This window comes from Halyomorpha halys, unplaced genomic scaffold (genome assembly GCF_000696795.3).
Source record: "Halyomorpha halys isolate HHAL.00 unplaced genomic scaffold, Hhal_1.1 Scaffold513.1, whole genome shotgun sequence".
Classification (NCBI taxonomy): domain Eukaryota; kingdom Metazoa; phylum Arthropoda; class Insecta; order Hemiptera; family Pentatomidae; genus Halyomorpha; species Halyomorpha halys.
Window position 1 is genome coordinate 143,515 of NW_027106342.1, and position 23,805 is coordinate 167,319.

General features: G+C 29.4%; 1 protein-coding gene across 2 annotated transcripts in view; it reads right to left on the bottom strand.

Moving 5' to 3' along the window:
- LOC106683752 (uncharacterized) overlaps positions 1-14,956 on the bottom strand; it is a gene marked incomplete in the record, with an annotated part of 156,523 nt that extends 141,567 nt beyond the window's left edge. For both annotated transcript variants that reach the window (XM_024359746.2, XM_067044679.1), the window contains 1 exon segment: positions 14,839-14,956.
- Positions 14,957-23,805: the final 8,849 nt, after the last annotated feature.

The window sequence follows — 23,805 nt, forward strand, 5'->3', positions numbered from 1 at the left end:
TTTTTAAAATTAGAACAGTGAGTTATCTGCTTTTCACCATCCTTTCTAATATCGTAACGATTATTAAACAAATTATAATTGCCACAAATTTAATTATATAATCAGTACACCATACCAAAGCTATGACTAAAACAACTAGGCCTTACCAAAGCCAACAACCAACGGGCGTTGATGGCCAGGCTGTTAAACGCCCTTTCAAAACTAACAAACAACATAAAAGTTGCTTAGTAAAATAAATAAAATAAAACTTAGTATCTCGATCCTAGAATCAATGTAATAGAAAATTTTCTGAACAGGACTCAAATCTGGTCCTAGAACTTAGGAGTGTCGTGCTCAGACCGTGAATAATCGAAAAACTAACTTCGGAAAGTTAATGGATCAGCAAAGTAATAGGATATGGCAGGGATCTTCAATCATTTGGTTCCTAGGGGGACATCTATAGGTTATTTGCTAAGTGGCCAGAACCTATAAATAAGTTTTTTGTTGATTAAAATACGTTTTAATGAAATAAAAATACTATAGAGTAATATATAGAACTCAATATTGAGAATAATATAGAGTAATATATATTATATATACACATATATATGTGAAAAAATAGGGGAGGGGGTATATGTATGCAATAGAATGTATATAATAAAAATAACGAATTTATGTTTTTAAATAATGTTAAATTATAAGCAACAAATCAAAAAGAACGTTAGTTAAATTGTAAATATATTAAGCTTAGGGATGACGTGATAAGGGAGTCCTAACCTGTTGAAGGTAGGTTTTGTTGTTAGTATTGTTAATGAGGTTGAGGAAACAATTGTTTATGGAATAATTTTTGTGTTGAAATTATAAAGTTTGTAAGTGAATAATCATTTTTAAAATAGTGTTTGGAACTGTTATGACATTATTTTAATATTTATTTTTGTTTTTAAAGATATGAAATGGGCAATTAGCCTACAAAAAAGACAATTTTTAGGAACTATTGCATCAATGATTGAGGTATATTCAAAAGTGTAAGGAAATAATGTAATAATATGAAAACAAATTTCATAGGCCGTCTCCTTGAGGCCGAAAAGTTGGAATTTTTTTTAAATAAATAGATGAGAGAAAAAGTAGATCATTTGAAGTTTGCATTATTAACGCAAAAACACTTCACAAAACACAAAACGAGCCTAACCTAAAGTGTATCTCCACTGCTGCGACAGAAACCGTCAATGTCAAACTAGATCTGATGGGGATTCTCTATTGCCACGACAGCAAATATTATTGTGAAGGAAAAATGGCACCATGTAGACTTACTTTAACGTGGTAGTACATTCACTCCCGCTACGAGTACTATATCACAATATAGAATCAACTATCACGCCAGGTCTTGTGTGACAATATTGCCATCAGGGCATATTGTCCTCCTTTTTAAAAATTAAACATCGAACCATAATTTTTTCAAATATGTTCAATAATTTTTACGTAATAAAAATTGTTTCTTAACACTTATTCCTTAATTATAAAATAAAAATTCTTTCATTGCAGCTATCAATTAATTTACAAAATAAAAATAATAGAGTAACGTTAATTGTGAAATTTATTGAAAACAATAACGGTTTCGTACCGCGCTGGTACAGTTTATGTTATGCGGGCACAATTGACGTCAAGTAAGGACTGCTGGAACCTATAAACCAGAAAATATTGAAGTTATGAAAAAGAAATACTGGAGAAGTTTTATATTAATTTAGTATAGAATCAGAAGACGAGCTTTTCCATTTATGCGATAGTAGACTTGGAGGAATAATAAAACAACATTGACTTTACCTCAACTTACAGAGAAATGTACTTAGGGGATAGAATTACCCTGTTCTTTCCTTTTTTTCCAATAAACAGTATTCATAAAATCTATGCTAATGACATAAATACTTGAAAAGGATTTGTCGTAATATGATCCTGTTGGATCATCCCATATCAATGAAGGGTAACGATTTTTCGCAGTTAAAAAGTCTTCTCATTTTTTTTATAATTAATTATTTTTATTTTCCAATAGAAAATTTATATTCTTTATTTATTAAATATTGTAAAACTACTTAATTCAAGGATCTTTATTTCGTTTTCATTTGCTTTCAACGTTTCTGGTGCTTTTCCTCATCATTAGATAAAATTATTGATATTTTTAACTTTTTAGTATGGCTAAAACATTAATTATTTTATTCTCATATATAACATCTTTAATTATACGTAATAATGATTTTATGCATAGAATTATCACTTTTTTTAATATATTATAATTACTTTTCTTTTATTGTTTCATTCTCATTTTTATTCATATAAATATAAGTGACCTTGTTGGAATTTGCAATATTGTATTTTGCAAACCGAAACTGTATAAATCAGAAAACTTGCAAAATAAAATATAATTTGTAATAATAAATATTAACGCAGTTTATAAGTAGTGAAAAATCCAAACAATAGGTATGTATAGATTACCAAATAATAGAAGGAAGCATTAAAGGGAATTAATATTATAATAAATTTTAATTTGAAGAAAATATATTTATATGGGTAGAAATGACAAGGAAACTAAAAAGAAAAGGTATTTATAATATGTAAAAAATATGTTATAAAAATTGTTATGTGTATAACAAAACATGAAGAATACAAATGTATTTATGTATAAATAATGATTTTATATTTTTTATAAAGTTTATATTTTAAGCATGATCAAGTTAAAAATATCAATAATTAATTTCTAACGATAGAGAAATGGAGAAAATAGACGTTCCCGAAACGTCGAATGCATATGAAAAATAAATAAATATCATAGAAGAAAGTAGTTTAATATTATATTAGAGCTTTAGTTTTTAATTTTCGAAATAGTGGCTAATTAGTCACTTGATTTATGAAAAATTATTTTCGTCCTTTAACAGGGATGAGTAATGATATTATAGGATAGTGTATGAACGAATTGTAGATTTCTGACAAAGATTTTTATTATTATTTTAAATACAAATAATAAGATAATAAACCAGTAGGTATTTCCAATCTTGTTCTATATTTCCAATTTCTCATTCACCGATATATTTGAATCCCTATATAAGAAAATTGAGATTGACTGATTTAAACATCTTTATTAAAAAATGTATTGAAACCAAAATGGAAATAAGAAATGTCTATTTATAAGTAATTTATAAATTCAATAGTTATTTTTGGCTTTGTTAAGAAAGTATAATAAGTATAAATTTAAAGGTTCTCTAAATATAAGAAAAGTGTCTACACCATGGCAGTAGAGAGTAGCGATCTCATCTACTTTACCTGGCAACGACTACCACAAGGTCGGGCTCTCTGTCAACGAACAGCGGTCAAAATTTTCTAATAATAGAATCTTCAAATAGCATTCATCACCTCTCGTATTGTTGCTTAATGTACAGCTACTTGAACTTGATACTTTACCGAAACCTGTAAAATCACATTGATTTTGAAAAACACAACTCGAAAAGGTTAAAAAAATATGAGAAACTTATACTTTTTTTGCAGTTGTTAGGAAAAGTTGAAAGGAATGAAAATTAAAAATTATTTATTTATGTAATACCAGATCGGCCTGGTGGGCCTTAAATGGTTGATATGATCGTTACATTTTTTTAACAATGGGTGGGGGGTGCAGTCTCGTATAAAAGACACCCCTAACTATACACAAAGTGATAATAATAAAAAAAAAAAAAAAAAAAAAAGACAAAATAAATAGATAAAAGACCATTTTGGGAATAAACTAAAAGAGGTTGGGATCTTGTGGGAAAGAAGAAGAGACGAGGGAGAAAATGGACTGAGAACGAGCGGGAGGAACAGTCCAAGAGGATGAATGGGTATTGAAGTAGAAGGAAGAGGGAAGGTGTGAGGAAGAATCAAAAATGATATTCGCGTGTTCTTTGCTGGCCGGTTAGTAAAAAAAATTACCTTTATTATAAGTTAATAAATACCTTTTATAATTTTTAACAAAAATAACGACATTCGTAGCCCTAACAAAACAAACGATTGTCCCCTAATAGGTAAAAAAAACAAGTTAATTTGAAAGAAAGACAAAGAGAGGAAAAATAATAATAAATAAAATAGAAATAGTGTGAATAATAGAATTAATAAATATAGAATTAATAACAGAATGTCTTGCAGCAGACTGTGCTTCAGTCTTCGGGTTGAGGTTGGGGGGATTCCCAAGTTGTAGGTCGCTGCTCCTTCAACTCTCGGTAAATGGGAGTGGAATTTCATGAACCGTTTCTTGCTGTTGTCTTCTATCGTCTCCTTTATAATTCCCAATGAAATTGGCTATCTCTTATAAACCAAGAAGCATCCACTGCGTTTCTTAAGACGCTATTTTGAAAAGATTGTAAAAAATTATGAATAAATTATCTTTTCTTCGGAATGGTAATAATTTGATTATCCTTAGTACCATTTTTGCCTTGATTTCTAAGAAATTGTGTCAGATTTAGACATAAGATCATTATTGGTTATTAAAATTAATAGATGCATAATCGTGAAATTTATGATGATTAATGCATTCATCTCGCTTGGTAAGGTCCTGACCTCAAAAGGGGATTTGTTTTTTTCATTAGCGAACGTATAAAAGGGAATGCACAGTTTTGATCCGAACAAAGTAATAATAATTTTTATTTAACTAAATAAATAATTCCAATAGACAGGTTTTTATCATAAATGTGATAAGAATCAACTAATGATATTTTATCACTAAATAAAAAAAAATTGGCTCATTAATATCATTTGTCATAAAATAACTCTTAATTTAAAATATTTATATAACAACTAAATCCCTGGACTTTTCCCAAAGAATGTAAGGGTTTCGGACAAACTCGCCATTCCATCTAATTGGAAGGTTGGGGGGGAACATGCCACTAATTTCAGGAGTTGGAACGTCTAATGAAACTGATCGCTTTGGATTACTAAACAATGGATCAAGAGAAATGAGCTTTATTATATTGGCAATGGAATGAAAAATTCATTTGTAAGGACAAACTTATAGATCAAAATTTGTATACATTTTTCTCCTGATTGGGATATAAGACTAAAGACAATTTAACAGATAAATCCAAAAAATGTAATAACTTCTTTTGGTCTATATAACTTTATATTTTACTTCTATAATCCTGTTTTTATTTTTTATTTTCTGTCATATTTTTTATTAAAGTATCTTTGATATTGTTTTTATGCTCTTTAATAAATTCAATTAATATTAATAAGATTAATCCAATTTTGTATCCTAATTATCTTATCTTCTTTTGCAATTTAAAAATTTATTAATAGAACAATTAGAATTTATAGCCATATGGTTATCTAAAAAAATCAATAATAAAAGAACTTAATATATTCAGTTAAACTATATTAAACTTATTTTATTATATCGATAAGTTATTATCCTTCCCACTGCTCTTAACGGATGCAAAATAGTACAAGAGTCAGGGAGCAAAAAAGTCAGTTATTTCATCCCAAAAATTCAAAATTGATGAGTCTGCCAATTATATGTAGGGGGAATAAAAAATGGCTGTTTCAAAACGTTACAAAAAATTAATTTTCATTCGGAGCTCTGCATCTTCAAAACTATCAACAACATTAGAAGACCTAAGAGAACATAATTTAAACTAGAGTAAATTTTCTAAAATATGAGCCCTAATTTACGTTCAATAGTTTCCGAGATATTGTTTTTTAAAAAGCAAACAACAGTAGTTAGTGAATTTAATTTGAGAAATCTATATCTCAAATAACATTCAATGTACAGATATCTATTAGCACTCAAATTAAAGCTAGTTAAATGTGGTTTATAATCTTTATCTTCTTAGGAGTAGTAGTTTTTATGATTCTTGATAAAGTAAATTTACAAAATGTTAATTTCTTTAAGTTGTTTGGATAAAATTGTTGATATTTGATAAAATATATCTCAGGAACAATAAGACGTACGTATATTTGCTTAATTCAAAATAAAGGTAATCAAACTTACTATACAGTAATTTAAGACACTTTTCTTCGCAAGGGTAGTAGTTTTTTTGATATTCACATACGAATATGAATTTTGTCTTAACAACTAGAAATTAATTTAATTTAGCAAAAAAATACTACTCCTAAGAAGAGGTTGTACTACTAAACTACTTTAGAGTACATTTAACTAGCTTTAATTTGAGTGCTAATAGACATCTGTACAGTGAATGGTTTTTGAAATACAGATTTCTCAAAATAAATTCACTGACTACTGCTTCTTCAGTACATTTTTTATAAAATGTTGCTTTTTAAAAATCTATATATCGGGAACAATGCAACGTAAATAGCTCTTTTACGGCACATTTTTCAGAAAATGTACTGTACTTAAAATGATGTTCTCTTAAGTTTTCCAATGTAGTAAGTAGTTTTAAAGATATTGAGCTCCGAATGAAAAATATATATTTTTTAACATTTTGCAAACACCGCTATTTTTTCCCCCTACCTATACTTGGCAGACTCATTAATTTCGACTAGTAATTATACACAATTTTTATTGAAGTAATCAAAAACTGGGGTGAAATCACTGTTATGTGTTCTCTGGGGCTCTTGTACTATAAGGGAAGAACTATGCCTTAAAGTTTTTAAATATAAAATATTCGAATTGAAAAAGGTTCAGTTAACCGAAGAATTCAGAAGGCTACAGAGCGTTGAATTGGGGGGACTGCACATAGTAAATATAATTCACTTTAAAGCGTTGCGGTGAATAAAATGGGCGTATAGACCTAAACGTAGATGGGAGGATAGCGATAAGACTGATTTAGTTTTGGTTTCGGAGGGGCGTAAGATTGGTCAGTGAGGAACAGTTTCCCTTACTATTACTCCCACTTCTGTCAGATGAATCTGTTTTTAAATCGGTTAGTACTTTCTTTTTGTTGACGTAAGAAAAACTAATTCAACCTGGCGTAATATCGCGAAATATGGGAATACCTAATAATAAAGATAAATAATATAAAACTCACCAATGACCCAGTTTAGTAAATAAAATAGAACAAATGAACTACACATAAATTACTAAAATATTAATTTACTTATAGTAATTTCTGCATATAATAAAAAAAAAAAAAGTTTGAAAAAATATTTTAATTTCGCGACTAATTACTTTTTAAATGTAAATTAGAACCATAGCTGTAGAAAATTAAGTTATATTTTGACGATAAAATCTGTAAATGTGCTGTTGATAAGGAGTTTTATCCATCTCTCGCTACTAACACATTTTATAAAATCATCCCATCTACGTTTTGCTATAACCCTCGGGTATAAGATGCCCAAACACTTTAATTAACAATAAAATATACAATCGTTAAAAATTAATTAACTAAAGACGCTGAAATGTCATTGCTGTCTTTTTCTACTCGATGCTATATTTTGATTTTATTTTTTCAAACAATTTTCCTCTTTTAAAAGTTCGAAAATGTTGCTCATTCATAGATGCTGAGCGTTTGGTTGGGAATAGAAATATTCTCGAAGAGTTCCAGGAATAGGATATGGACGCCGAGTTGAACTGATAGATGGAAAATTCTTGACAGCTAACGCAATATTATAAGCTATTAAAAAAGATCTATACGGATATGTTCATGGAATATATAATATTACTTATCAGGTCAATAAAAACCTAAGAACAATTTTTTTAAGAGACTATTTTTCATACTATTCACAGATTTATTGTTTCTTATTAATAATATCGTTTTCATCTAAAGAAATGATTCAGTCAATTAAAAGATTGATTATGGACAAAATTACACCTTTAAAGTGATGTTAAAGTAGAGAATCTATAATTTTGTAAAGATGAAACGATCTTCGATTTATTAGATCATATGGTTAAAGGTACATTGGAGGTTAAAGCGGTTAGGGTGAAAAGAAATTTTATTATTAGATATTTAGTTTTGAGTGGTCTTAATTAACGAGTTAATTATTGCATAATACACCCGTTGTATGCACTGTAGTCATCGGCAGTACTAGTTATTTGATATTTCAATCATAAAAAAATAAGGATTAGAGCAACTAAAGAATTTGAATTTGTTATATTCAAGGATTTTTTTTTATAATATATTAATTGTTATTTATTACTGTACAAAAAATATATACAAAAAGTAAATTTGCTGTAGGTGACATAGTGACATGTTACAAACCTGTGGAGAATCTACCCATTGATAGAACTCCAATAACATTTCTAGAGAAGATCTCGAAGCCATTTTTTTCAGACGCCTAGGAGCATTATAAGGTAATGAAGGAGAAGCCAGGTTAGAAACAAGTGGATTTCGGCTGTTGGGAAGTTTATCATGGAAGGATTGGTATCTGGTTTTGGCCAAATCGGCAACATATGGGGCATTGAGGTCCTGATGGATGACTTCATTCGTGACAAAGTAAGGAGCATTAAGGATTTTACGAAGGATTTTGGACTGTAAGGATTGGATTCGGGAGGAATTTGATGGTTTAGTGGAGCCCCAAAGCTCAACTCTGTATGTCCAGATAGGCCTTATAATAGTCATGTAGATCAGTCTTTTGTAATGGATTGGCAGTTTAGACAGTTTGTCTAGTAAATTTTGTAAAAGTCGGGATCGACGAGTAGTCTCCTGTCATTTCAGTCTAGTATGAGGATTCCATGTCAGTCATTTGTCCAGATGTAGTCCTAAGTAACGGGTCAGTTCGACTTGATTTGTGGCAAAGTAAGGAGCATTAAGGATTTTACGAAGAATTTTGGACTGTAAGGATTGGATTCGGTAGGAATTTGATGGTTTAGTGGAGTCCCAAAGCTCAAATTAATTTTGAATTTGGATTCTTTGATAGGCTATTTCAGCCTCAACAGGAAATTATCCACATGGAGATGGTATTTTCCTTAATGAGATAAGGAGTTAAGTTTGATTTTTGGTTTTTAGTAGTGAGTTTTCAGGTTTTGCATACTTTTTTCTTTGAAATCATCCTTTCGACACTTTTTACTGAATGTAGGGACTATTTCTTCGTTTGTTGAAGAATTAATTTCTACATAAACAAGGTGCCTATTCTTATGTCATCAAAAAGCTCATTTCCCCAGTTGTACGCACATCCTGTTAAAATAGGGATGAGTATGTCATAACTTGTTTAATTGTGATGGACTGGAGTTTTAATAAAACGACATTAAATTTTGCATTTTAGATGAGGTACACCAATAAAAAGATTGAACTCATAGTGTCCTTGAAAGTAGTGGCTGGTAAATCGTTAAAACACTTTTACTAAGACGAACAATCAATAATTAAATTTATTTCATTTACAGTTAGTTATAAAAGATATAGTAAGGGAAGTTGGAAAAAAATTACCAGCCTAATTGTTCGTAGTAATAAACGATATATAAATACAAAATATTACAGAATTTTATGTATAGCTAAAATAAAAATAAGTCCAAACGAGATAAACCGAGACGACCCGATCTTTCCCGATAACAGATTCGTTACATTATGTTGAACCGTTATATTCTCGATAAACAAAAATATGACTAAATCTATTTTGTTAAAACTAACTAATTCAGAGATTCATCTAGTTGAACTTTCCAAAACTTGACAAAATAAGAATATTTTCGCGGTTTTTTTCTCGAATAATGAAGAACCTAGTTTCCAGCAAAAATAACTATATCGGTTATAGAGTAAGCTAAATGTGCAAAATTAGTAAAACAAAATGTTTCCTTTGGCCTAATAATGTTCGAAATGCAGCTGCTCAAAGGTGACGTGGTATGCATGTATTAAATTTTAGAAGTTTGTCAATAGAAACACTAGACGTTAGTAATATAGTATAATTTATAATGGAGTATATACAAAAAAAATTACCGATTTTCAAAAAAATATTTGTTATTAATATTCAAAGTATAGTCCATTATTATCAAACGCTATTAGACATCTGCTAGCCAATTGCTCGGTCCTACGCTGATACCATTCTTAGGGAAGGCTGTCAAAAATCTCTTAGACCGCAATTTTAACTTCTGCAGAATTATCAAATTTTTTCCCTTGAAGAAAATTGGCCATGGATCGAAACAAGTAGTAATCCGACGGTGAGAGGTCTGGATGGTGGATGAGACAGGAGTTCGAACCCATGAAGTTTTTTAAACTTTTTTTTACAAATTTCTAACCTCTTAGCTGATTACTGAGGAGTCATTTCATGAGGGACCAGTCTACTGCTTTTTTCACCTTCCCTATGGAGAGTCGATGGCGACTAACAGTATCTTTCGACACACCACACTCCCTGGCAAGTTCGCGAGTACTTGTGGACGCATTTGACTCAACAGCTTCCTGCAGAGCCTCATCATATCCATTAATGGTCACCCGGAGACCTTCTTCCCTGCTAACGTCGTATCTCCACTGCTAAATTTTTCAAAACAACGCCGCGCAGTGCGCTGGTCAAGGGCACCTTCCTCTTCATATTTAATAATTTTACGAGTTGCTTCTGCGGCTATTTTTTTTCCAGTAATGCCTTAAAAATATGAGAATTTCGTTGTACACTATCACAAATAACTAAACTGAAGCTTTTTTTGAAGAAGTCGAATAGGATTAAACAAGCTTAGAGAATGCTCCAAAGGAATTATTAAGTATTGGTAAGTATTAAATAAGATTGAAATATTTACAGTCCTTTAAAATCTTGAAATTTTTAAAACGGTCATTTTTTATTAATCATATAAACGTAGTATGGAAAGATTGTTTTAAATATTCAATTAATAGAATGTAGTGTTATGATCTTAATAAAATCTTAATTTTTAATTTTAATCAAATTGATGTTGCCCTGTTGGATCAAATTCTTTTGTCATTAACTACTAATTCGTCTGAATGATTTTCTTGTTCAAGCAGGTCGTACTCTTCGTCTTATGACTGGCCTCCGCTGAGCGAGCAAACACTCCAGCATTCCACTATAGTATTCTGACACCCACAAGCATTGGCACAATACTTTTTGCAGTTGAAGAAAAGCGTCTTCAAACAGTATAGAAGGGGTAGTTTTTCTATTAGGAGTTATAAAACAAGAGCATGGGAGCTGTGCATCCAAAAACCTCAAGAGGATTTCTTTCTAGTCCAAAACACTAATGTTGCTAACGTGATTGAAATAAAAAGTTTTTGGGATCAAATAGAATAATAATGATGACGATTCTTATGTGTAAGAAAGATATACGGGTGTAAAAAAGATTACTGTTGTTGAATGTTTGGCAGAAAATTCTGTGGATCATGAGACGGAGAGAAGTATCACAAAACAGCAGAAAAGACTGCAGGTGTTGTATTTTCAAGAGTTGCATCGCTATTAAATGATATTATAACTAGTTTGATCTGCCTGAAGAAAAAAATAAAAATATTCAATTGAATAAGTGGTTAATGATAATGGAATAATTCCCAACATCAACAAAAATATTGCACTTATAAATTTATTGTACTCAAAGAAATCTAAAATTATGATTTTTCTCAAATGAATACAATTATAAACTATTTTTTTAGATTATTACATCAATAAGTCGTATATTAATTACATATTATTAAAAATATTTATACAAATATTTTATGATTATAAAACATTAATATAGGCACAACTTATATTTATGAGTACTATTATTAATAAATATCAAAATACACCCTAATAGTGAGATAACGTTTTAAATAGCTTCCTGTCAGCAATTGGCATTGCTGAATAGGAAATTAAAGGAAATTTTTACTTTTGTAATAATTTAATATTTTTGTTATAATGGTATAAAACTTTTTTCGGTCTTATGAGAACCACAGTTTAAGCTACAATTTTTTTTTTTGTATAGCTAATGTATGAAAGAAAATACTCTGTGATTTTTTGAAAACCAACAAAAACAATTACAGACTCATTCAGAATATTAATAAAAAAGTAAAAAATGGTTCATTAATAAGTTCATCAGCATGGATTAGCAAATATATTTTGATGTTCTATTTATTAAAGTCTAACCTTATTCTCTTAAACCAGTTTTGTAGGTTGGAAAAACCAAAAATAAAAAAACAAAACAAGATTTATTTACTGTTTAAGGATTATTATAGAAATCTACTATAATTTTAAAATTTAATTAAAGGATATTTTCTTCTCTTTTATATAAGTTTCTTAAGCGTAAAAAAAAGAAAAAAAAAAGAGGGAGAATACTAATAACTCAACGTAATCTTGACTGACCAAACCATTTGTATAGATAATTAAAGAGTTTTTTATTTTAATTTTTAAAAAATATATAAAAATATATCATTATTTTTAGAAAAAATTATTGGTGCTATAAGAAAAAGAAAATATCAAATTTATTTTCAGAAAATTTATTTTATTCTGAATTATATTGTCTATCCCATAATTCTATTCAATTAATTCTGTAATTCATTAATTCTGTTCTTTCCTAATTTCTTTAACTAATTCTTTATAGATTCATTCTACTGTATCATTTATTTGTTGCTCACATTTATATGTATATAAATAATAATGTAATCAATCTACTACATAAATAAATATTTCTTTGTTTATTTATGTTGTTCCTTTGCTGACCGCACCCCCCGACCATCTTCTCCAATCAGTAATCTACGGTCAACTATATACACCTCACAATTAAAAATATTTTTGAAACAGTTTCTGAGAGGAAATATTTACGGTTATTTAAGTTTCTTCTATCATAAAAATCAAGGTGAAAATGCTGATAGGGTCAACTTAATCATTAGACTATTTTTGTAGGTAATTGATAAGATTTTTATTGCAAATATTTTATTTATTTAATTTAAAATTTTAAAAAATATAATAAATTACAATAAATATTTTTATAAACAATGATTGGTATTGTACTCAAAACAAGTTATCAAGTTTTTTTTTTTTTTAGAAAATTTATGTTATTCTGAATTATTTTTTATTAATTTGAGGTAAATACTGTAATGAAATAAGCAATGAAATTAACTATAAATGTCCATCAATTATCAAATAATTACTTTTAAGTAAAATCTCTATTAATTAATCGTAATTTGTATTTTGTATGTGTTATTATAATTAGTTAAAAATTGTTTAAAAAAAAAACAAAAACGTTTTTTCACTATAACAGGCATGACTATGAGAAGAATAAAATCACGAAACGTCCCCAAAATATTGTTTTTTTTTTTTTATTGAATAAGTCTCAAAATCCTCAAAAATTTGTATCATTAGCAGTCGAGAAAAAATGTATCAATATATATATATATATATATCCATAAAAGGGAATGGTTCAAATGTTTGTCTATGTTAAACTTTTTGGATTATAGGACCGATTTACATGCTTTTTTTTTTCAAAATGTTCCGCGTCACCATTGAAAGGTTTAAAGCTGATTAAATTACTGATAAATCGAGTACAAATAAAGTTCTGAACAAAATTATACATTATTTGCATAAAGTATAAATTTTTTTCACGGTTATTATGCACCAATCTAATTTTCTCTTTCTGAAGAATTGGGAAAAACTAATACTGATTCCATTAAATGATTTTATAGTCACGAATAAAAGTATAAAAACCTAATGAGGCCTCTTAAAAGATTTTTTTTTTTAGAGTAAACCATATTATATTCCTTTTTATAGTCGTCTGAAACCCATTTTTCCAAAAAATTAAAAATTAGAACTTTATTTTATCCAAATTCTACGAAACTAGAACCAATAAAAAGGTGAATGTCTGCTTCCAACCTACATTAACATCATTCATTTAATTCTCTTATAGGGTCTTATTAGTTTCATGGAAAAAAAAAATCTTTTCAAACATTCTATTTCAATTCCCGGTTATAATTTGTTTAATTAGGTCCGGATCGTGCTATCTAGTGTGGTTTACACTAGCCCTAAACGACTCCTAAGTTTCTTGTAGATTGGAGTTTGGTGTTGTAAAATGAAAAAAAAAAAAATCAATATAACTTTAAAAAATAAAATAAAAGAAAATCTGTTTGGTTCCATATCGTTTATTCTGGTTCAATTTAACTTGCCAACTATAATAATAATGTATACGTAAATATTTAATTTTAACTAAATATAAGAATTGATATCAATCTTTCATTTATGTTCATTTAATCTATAATTATCCTCAAATCTAGCGATTTCGAAGCATTAGTCTTATTGTCATGTTATCAAAATAGAATATGTTGGCGGTGTTCACAAAGAATGTCATCATAAACTTCCAATGAGCAGTCTTAAATAATTCCACGGACCATGTTTTTGTTTTTTTTATCCTTAGGTTCACGAGCATTAACACAAGTAAGGAGCATTTTTTTATGCTTACAAAAGTAATTAATATATAAATTCATTATGATAATTTTTGGTTTTTCAAATATAGTAGATGGTGAGTAATGACAACTGGCAAGTGGTGTGGATTGATAAATAAGAAATAAAAAATTGAAGGCATCTCATATATTCTTATTAGTGAGTAATATTGTTATAGACTAGAATATTGGTATTAATTTCTCGTGAATAATATGAGTAAGTATATGTATATATCATTTGTATTTATTTGTCCTAAAAAAGTGTAAAATTAAAAATTTTTAACAGTTGAATAATATTAGTAATAATCGATAGTTATAAAAATAGTTTATACAGAAGACGTTTATAAGGAATGTCATAAAAGGCATATTATTCATAATATGCCAATAATTTATATTATACATAATATTTAAGGCCTTAAATACAATGGAGCATTTTTTTTTTTCCATCTTAGGTTCTTGAGTAATAAAACAAGTGAGAAACATTTTATTATCCAAACCAAATTCCAAGGTAATTAATCGATGAATGGCTAAGAGAATTTTAGTTTTAGAACTATCAAATATAGCATATGGTGAGAGATGTTAGCATGCGCCTCAATATATGTACATGTATATATTTATATACCCAGATATGGATGAAAGAAGCTAGGGCCGATTGGCGAGTGGTGTGGACCCTGACTACTGCTCCTGGCGATGGGAGTTCGCTGCGGGAGCACGAGTCGCACTGAACACTCCTCGGCACAAATTTAGACTTGGCCGCCGTTGCTGCCCGTGACGTCGCAAGGACTCCCTCCCGCCTTCTTTATTGTCTTATTATCATTTTTGTAATTTAAGACTACCCCTTGCCTCTGCATGCAAGGAGCTCGTCAATATTTTGCGCCTCAACTTCCTCTCTTTCACTATTTTTGAACGGTGTTGCACGCATTCCGCCCGTGTAGTATGCGGATAACGCAGTGAAGGTATGCTATGGATAGATTGTATTGATTTATATGGTTTGGCAACAAAAAATCCTCCATATCCATTATGGCTCAAGGGTTCCTTTTAAAATTGTAACAGAGAAAAAGAAATGCATCTATAATGCCTTGTTATACAGTAGAACCCTAAAAGGAGGAATATTGTGACCAAGGATAAGAGTTGGGCATGTTTTACAAGAGTACTGACTAGCTAAGTACGATTATTTATCATGCATTCAAAATGTTTGAGTATAGGCTACAATATTCATACTCAAAACATTTTAAGCTGAGAACACGTTATCAGTACTCATGGATTTAAAAGTTCACATATTAAATTTAAGTAGACACACTGTATAGATATCCTTAATTCAGAAATCATTGATTAAATTACAACGTTTCGGTGCCATGGCGCCATCTTTAGGTGCACTAACATGGATTACTTATTGTTCAATTATCATAATGGTATTACATAACATCCATTCCTACTATAACATAATATGTACACCTTCTAATCATTCAGAGTTTTGTTGTCTCATATTTATTTAAAGTTTACAACTAAAAATATTAAATAGTTTAAAATGTAAGGAGAGTCTATCAATTACCTCCATTATCACGGAACGCGAAGGATTAGTAGGGAAAGACATTACGTAATATACTTATGTTATACTAGGGAGGTATAGTATGTAATATCATTATGATAATATAAAAAGAAGACAATGTTAGTGCACCTGAAGAAGAAGGGATGGCCCTGAAACGTCACAAAATAATAAAAAATCACATTTTAATTGATAAGTTCTGAATAAAGGGCATTTAACAAGGAACAGATTTTCACTACACCCAACTAAATACTACTTTTTACCCAAAATGTTATTTCAATACGAAATCAATTATAAAATTACTCAAAATGTTCATATAGATGAAATAATTGACATGTTTCCCAACCAACTTTGAGTTAAATGCAATAATTTAAAAATGTATTTAATCTCTTTGAAGTTTCATTGATTTCTAATCGAATATCATGATTACGGGATGCGTGTATGATTAAAATTTGTACTCAGTACTCACATACTCAAAATCGAGAAAGAAATCATCTACTGCCCCTCTATGTCTGAGATACTACAGATAACACGAAATTCTAGATAAAAGATAAATTGATCAGTAAATTATATATTTTTGGTATTTACGTAATGTGTAAACAAACATGCACAATAATATGGAATGGATGTATTTGATATAAAAATTTTCAATTTATTTAAAATAAGTAACCAGTAACTTCTTTTGGTATTGTGCCATTTCTCTTAAGATAAATTATATATTACGTAAAACTAATATGATGCACTCAATAATTTTTAATTATTAAAAATTATAATAAAGTATGCGCTATAAATACACGATAGAATAATGAATGATTGCTTAGTTGCAATTCATTGAAGAAATACAACTTTATTTCGTAAGGAAAGCTTTATGAAAAGTTATCCATTAGAAACCTAACCCAAGTGAAAGGGTCAAGTTTTCATACAGTGGGACCTCCACGAAATAAAAGTCGACCAGATTCGAACTGATGCACAGTCGGTAATATGGCAGATCTAGCTGGAAAAAATATTTTAATGCTGTTTTCCTTGTTTTTGTAGCTGCTGATTTCGAAAAAAAAGGTTTTAAAAAATCTAAAAATAGTAGTTTTTAAGATACAGCATTAATTTTGTAAATATGGACTGAATATTTAATTTTATGCATGAGGAATAGAAAGAAATGGATGAAACTTAGAAACAAAATAAACAAGATCATGCTTACACGCATACCCCCCCCCCCAACTTCTCTACATTGGACCATTATCAGATGAACAGTTTCGGGGAAATTACGTTTGCGAGTACTTAAGTAAATTTAGTGGATGGAATTAATTGAAAATAAAACTGGACTGGATTTACGCTAATCCCCAACTTTTCTCACATTTTTTACCAAATCAGGTAAGCTGTTTTCAAAATATAGAGTTTTCAATGAAAATATATTTGCACATGCACTAGCGAATGTAGAGGATGGTTTTTGATAAAATTGGTACTGGGTAATTTTTTCATTATTTCCAACTTTCCCCCAAATTGGGTCAAAATGGTCAGTTTTAGAAATATAGGACTGCCAAGAGAAATGCGTTTGTACATGCTTAGGGTGAGGACATGATTTATTTTTAACATTGAAAATTCCTTTTAAATTTGAAAATATTTTGACTATTAAATTTTAACTTAAATACTTTAAGTATTGGTAGGTATTCTATTTTTAAAACCACTAACTTATAACAATAATTCATTACCGGTGCCTATTTTTGCTAGTTTTGATGATAATTAACTCAGAAAAAAATTCATTACTAAACTCATTCTCAGATCTAAACAAACAAGTTAGCACGGGCATTAGTCATCACTTCATTCCACTCATTTTATAACATGATAAAAACGATTTCAGGCACCTCTTAATACTATTAAAAGCCCCAGAAGCTATATTACTAATGAATGGTTTATTAAGTAGACGAAGACAAGAATCGGTTTTAGTCTAGCCAAATCTGCCACTTGGCCTACTATGCGGCGCAGTTGCAGATATGAGGTTGCAAAGGTAACAACCTTTTGACACCCTTTGCTACAACGGACTCTTTAACCTACGTATACATTAAATATATATACTCATAATAAAATATATATACTCATCATATAGTAAAACACATTTTGAGGTTACCTGAGTCCAAATAAGCAAGTCTCGCAAAATTGTGCGTGTGTGTGTTTTTGAACAGTCTTGCTAAAAAAACAAAAATCTTGCGAAGCTGAAACTAAATATTTAGGGAAAGGATATTACTGTATCTTTTTCGATTGAAGACAATCTAACAATTAACAGCTTATATAACACATTTGTAACAATTTTAACAACATTATTATTAATAATTTAACATACCTTAAATATTTGGTACCGAGATGTGTTAAGTGCAAAGGTAAACGTCATTTTTCAAAGTGTACGTTAAAATTTACGGATAAGCCATTTTGTGTAAATTGCGAACTAAAGCTAAGACTAATTCAAGCAGGCCAGCCACGAAAATCACTTCAAAAAACTCATATGCTGATGTTATTAGACCAATATCAATTTTTTTAAACTGGAATGCTCATGCCATCTCTTCTCAAAGAAATGAGTTTAAAATTTTCCTTAAATAAAATTTCATCGATATAGCTTGTATAACTGAGACACATTTATCCCAAAACACCAAATTGAAGATCCCAGGTTACAAAATTTTATGTAATGACAGAGATTGTTCGACACTCTCTGGTGGTGTAGCCTTAATAATCAAAAATAATATATATATTTTTTCTCTTTTCTTCTCTCGTCCCTTTTTCAAATTAACTTGTTTCTTTTTACCATTAGAGGGAAATATTTTGTTTTATTTAAGTGTACCAATATCATTATTTTTTGTTATTAATTTTACTTTCCTCTTTTATTAAGAAGCATTATTCTTATCTATTTATTTTCTTTTATTAATAACATTGTATATAGTTAGGGGTGTCTTTTGTACGAGACTATACCTCCCCCCCTCCATAATCAACTGTTAAAAAAAAATATATATATATATAATATAACGGTTATATCGACCATCTAAGGCCCACCAGGCCGATCTGTTATAAAATAAAATATAAACAAAAACAATACCTTAAATATAAATTTACACCTCGGATTCAATTATTTAAAAACGTTTTGCAGGCTATTCTGCCCTTGTCATTAATTACATGTTAAATTACCCTATGAAACAATAAACTAATAGGGAATCATATTAATTATTAATAAGCTTACCTATGCTTATCGCAGATTATCTATTTTGTCACAATTTCATTAATTTAAAAAATTTAAATAATAACTTAACACTATCCTTTCACTCTATCACTCATTTAAACAAACTATGTTTAACCTTCCATACACTCAGATCAGGCTTATAATTAATTTATTTGAAATTGTATCTTGGTCTAAATTTCTATTATTAAAATTAATTTTTAATAGTAACATATTCCAATAAATCCCACCAAATCACATTTACCCTTCGACGTAAACCCATGACCTCTTCCCCTACAATAACTTATTTCTGTCGAACAGATCCGTTACTTAGGACTACATCTTGACAAACGACTGACATGGAATCCTCATACAAGACTAAAAAGACAAGAAACTGCTCGTAGATTCCGACTGTTGCAACATTTACTAGACAAACGGTCTAAATTGCCAATCCATTACAAAAGACTCATCTACATGACTATTATAAGGCCTATCTGGACATACGGAGTTGAGCTTTGGGGCTCCACTAAACCATCAAATTCCTCCAGAATCCAATCCTTACAGTCCAAAATCCTTCGTAAAATCCTTACTTTGTCACAAATCAAGTCATCCATCAGGACCTCAATATTCCATATGTTGCCAATTTGGCCAGAACCAGTTATTATACCGTTATAATTATACAGTTCCTTCCATAATAAACTTGTCAACCACCCAAATCCACTTGTTTCTAACCTGGCTTCTCCTTCATTACCTAATAATCCTCCTAGGCGTCTGAAAAGAAGATGGCCTCGAGATCTTCTTCTCTAGAAATGTTTTTGGAGTTCTATCAGTGGGTAGATCCTCCACATGTTTTTATCATGTTACTATGTCACCTACAGCAAATTTACTTGTTGTATATATGTGTATACAGTTGTAAATATCAATAAATAAATTATTAAAAAAAAAAATAGTAACATACTTCCCATTCACTACAAAATATTAGTATACACTACAATAATCAGACCAATTTGGACATATGGAATTGAGCTCTGGGGCTCCACCAAACCATCAAATTCTTCCCCCATCCAATCGTTACAATCTAAAATCCTACGTAAAATCCTTGATGCTCCTTATTACGTCACAAATAAACTCATTCATAAAGACCTTAACTTCCCATTCGTTGCAGATTTGACCCAAAACAGATATGCGTATTTTTATTCCAAACTCCTTAACCATCCTAACCCATTAATTCTTAATCTTTCATCCTTAACAATCCCTAATAATCCTCCGAGCCGTCTGAAAAGAAGATGGCCACGTGACCTTCTAATTTAAATTAATATTTGAAGTACCACCAATGGGTGGTTCCTTCCCAAGATTTGCAAGTGTGTATGAAACATACTACATATTTACCTATTGTATTATTTTGTACAGTTGTACATTACATTAAATAAATAATTTAAAAAAAAATAGTAACATAAAATTTTACCACTTTTTGTAATAAATTTATTTTGCTTTAAATCTCTGCATAGTGTATGTTCAAATTTCTTGTATCTGTTTTAAAATTTACTGTATAATAGATGTTCTTTAATATATAAATGGACTTAGGTATTTTTTCTTTGAACATATTGTTTTCTTTACGTAAAATTATAATGTTATCAAAATTAATGTGTTGATGTTTAGCTGCATGCTGTTTTATTGGGATCCTTCTCCTTATTTCTTATATAATTTCCATTCTATCACCCAACAATTGCTTAGTTTCACCTATATAGACAACCGAAAGGTTGCTAGTTCACTAGAATGATTTTGGACACAATGAGCATTCCAGCAAAAGATAAATAATGATTTGATTACGGACTTTTAAGGATATCTATTTGTGGTGAGATGATACGTAGTTACAAATCTTATTTTTAGACTCATCGCTGCACAAAAAAAATACTGAAGTAGCAATGTGAAAGGGTGATTACCCACCAAGTATGTAATTAGGTCTGCAAGATTAGTGGTACTGGTTGAATGAGGAATACAGGGAATTTGGTGTTGACTGATCTTTTGAGAGTTTGGTTAAGATCGAATGCTTTTGGGATAGTTAGAAATAGTTAAGGATTCCGGGTTATGGTTGGATGGATTAGGCGATTTAACTTTTCTTGAGGTCTACCTTTTTAATCTATATCATAAAGATTATGCTTTTTCTCCAGGAGGAGAGGGAGAGAAGCTTGTCTCACTTAAGGGCATTAGTAATAGAAACTGGAGAGTACATTCATGACATATTTACAGAGATATAAATAAATTAAGTAATAGCAAAATAATAAATATTGGATTATTAGGTAACCGTATGTAATTATTTGAAGGAAGATGGCCCATTTGTCAAAGATGTTCAATGAAAAAAAAATACAAACATTCTAAAATGTGTAAAAGGCTCTAAGAGTATACATAGATGTTGTGTTTGTATCTTTGTGGCTCTGTGTGAAACGTTTGTTACTAATAAATAGTTCTTCATGCTATTTTGTGTACTTTTCTTGGGCGCCACTAATTAATTACAGACGGTTAACTAATATTCTTCCAATACGATTCAAAACTTACAGGGTAGCCAAGATACCAACACAACTTTTATGTACATTCTTATCATAATTTAGTTGGTAGAGTGTTTGTATTTTTTTCCATTTAGCTAATAAAGTCCTGCTAAGTGTTGGGAACTAGTAAATGGTTTTTATTATTTCACATTTTTTTTCACCACCACCCAGACCATCTTTCAAAAATAATAAATAGGAAAACAATTAAATTTAAAATAACATTGTGAATTTTCTATAATAAAATTTTCGTAAAATCATACAAAATTTCATTATTTCATCAGGCCAACTCTGCAAAAATAATTTATTTGTAGATTTTAAATATCTACAAATAAAGTATTTTAGTTGACCGAACTGACCGGGAATATATCATGTGGAGAGTGGAAAATATATAAAAGTCAAAATTCATCAACATGCTAACGATTGCAAGAGAAGTGAACATAAATAGAATTTTAAAAAATGCATTAGTACAACACCGCGCTGAAATAAGACAAAATTTTTAAGTCCAAGTTATAGAATAAAGCATTTGGAAGCTATAAGAATATTATAAAACCAAACTAACGCAATAAATTATAAAACAGACAGAAGAAAATTTAGTGTAATACATGCCGAGCTACTAAATAAATTGAACAAATAAACTACATCTCTATTTTGCAAACAAAATCAGTTTAAAAAAAATGCATTTAAAAACATACAGCTGTCTCTAGTAGTCTCATTGTGTAACTCATGCGAAACTCAGGCATCATGGGTAAAAAAGAACTACTTGAAAATCCACTTTTCGATTGTATATAAAATAATAAAAAAAAAATTAAATACTAGTAACAAATACTTCTAAGAGTAGTAAATATGAAAATATATAATTTAATGTGGTGATGGTGAACAGGAGAAAGTATATATGTGTGTGTGTGTGTGTGTGTGTGTGTGTGTGTGTGTGTGTGTGTGTATAGAATAGAACTGTTATATAAATAAGAAAAAGTTGTATTTTAAATATTGTGGATTTAATGTGGTCCAAATAATTTTTTTCTCAATCATTTTAATTGACTATTGATAATTAACATTAAATTGAAAAAAAAAAAATTATTTTCAGTATTTTTTTTTACGACATATCTACTTTTAGCACAATTTTAAATTCAAATAGTTAAAATTACCTGGTAATACTGTAACTTTCGGGGTATGAGGAACACCAAATATGAATTCGTCATCATCCCAGTCACCATATGGGTAATCTGAAACAAAAAACTTCTTTTGTACAAAAAAGTATGTTATTACTAACATATATACTAGTTTTATAATCGTTATTTAAGAAACATAGTGAAGTCACTAATTGACTCATAGAAAAATTAATATAACATAGTATTGTTCCTCAGTGATTAATTTTAAATAATAGTTAATACATTTGAAATGGTCAATAAAGGTCACAATTATGAACTTTATTTCAAAACTATAATATTTTAAAATATAAAAAAGGTATTGTTAAAAAACATAAGAAAGTAATAATTATAATGAATTTTTTTTTATCATTACTATTATTTTCCTCAATTGGGGTAGAACGTAATATTTCACGATAAAAAAAAATAAATATTTTTTTTTAATTAAATGTACTTGATAACATTAAAATTTACCATGTTTTAAAGAAGTTAACAAGTGTATGAAAAAAAAAATAAAATAAAATAAAATAAACCCGCGCACTGTATTACTCCAAATTTGTGGTCAGGATTTATAACAAGGCTGTTGCTTACAGAATTTATTCAATGGTTATTTCTATAGATTTCAACAATATTAATTTTCAAAACATTTTTGCTGGTGGGTGGGAGTGGTGGTGTAGTGAGGAGGTCTGTAACTGTTATATAAATTTTTTGTTTGTTTTTCTTAAGACTGAGTAAACAATTAAACTATACTTATAAAATAAACAAACAACTTTTTATTTATCTTATTTTTTTCTTTCAGTGCCTCCTTTATTAAATAAATACCTCCTTTATTTCGTGAACAAAAGTGATTATATACGGAATGCGAGTAGGCTGGCTCAGTAGTAAGGCCTACTAACACCAAGGACCCAGGTTCGAATCCAATTGTGACAGATTAATTATTGTTTATTCTGTTACTGTAGCCGTGAATCAACCCTAAGGGTTCGGAGGCCCTCACAGGTCCACCTAGCCTCATAAAGTGGGAACCATTCATTGGGGAAAGATTTGACCAAATCATCTCCTTGAACAACAGTTGTTCTAGTAACAGTACTTCCTTACAAATTACAGCACTCCTGGACGGTTCAGATTTATTTTATATAATAATATAATATAATTTTTT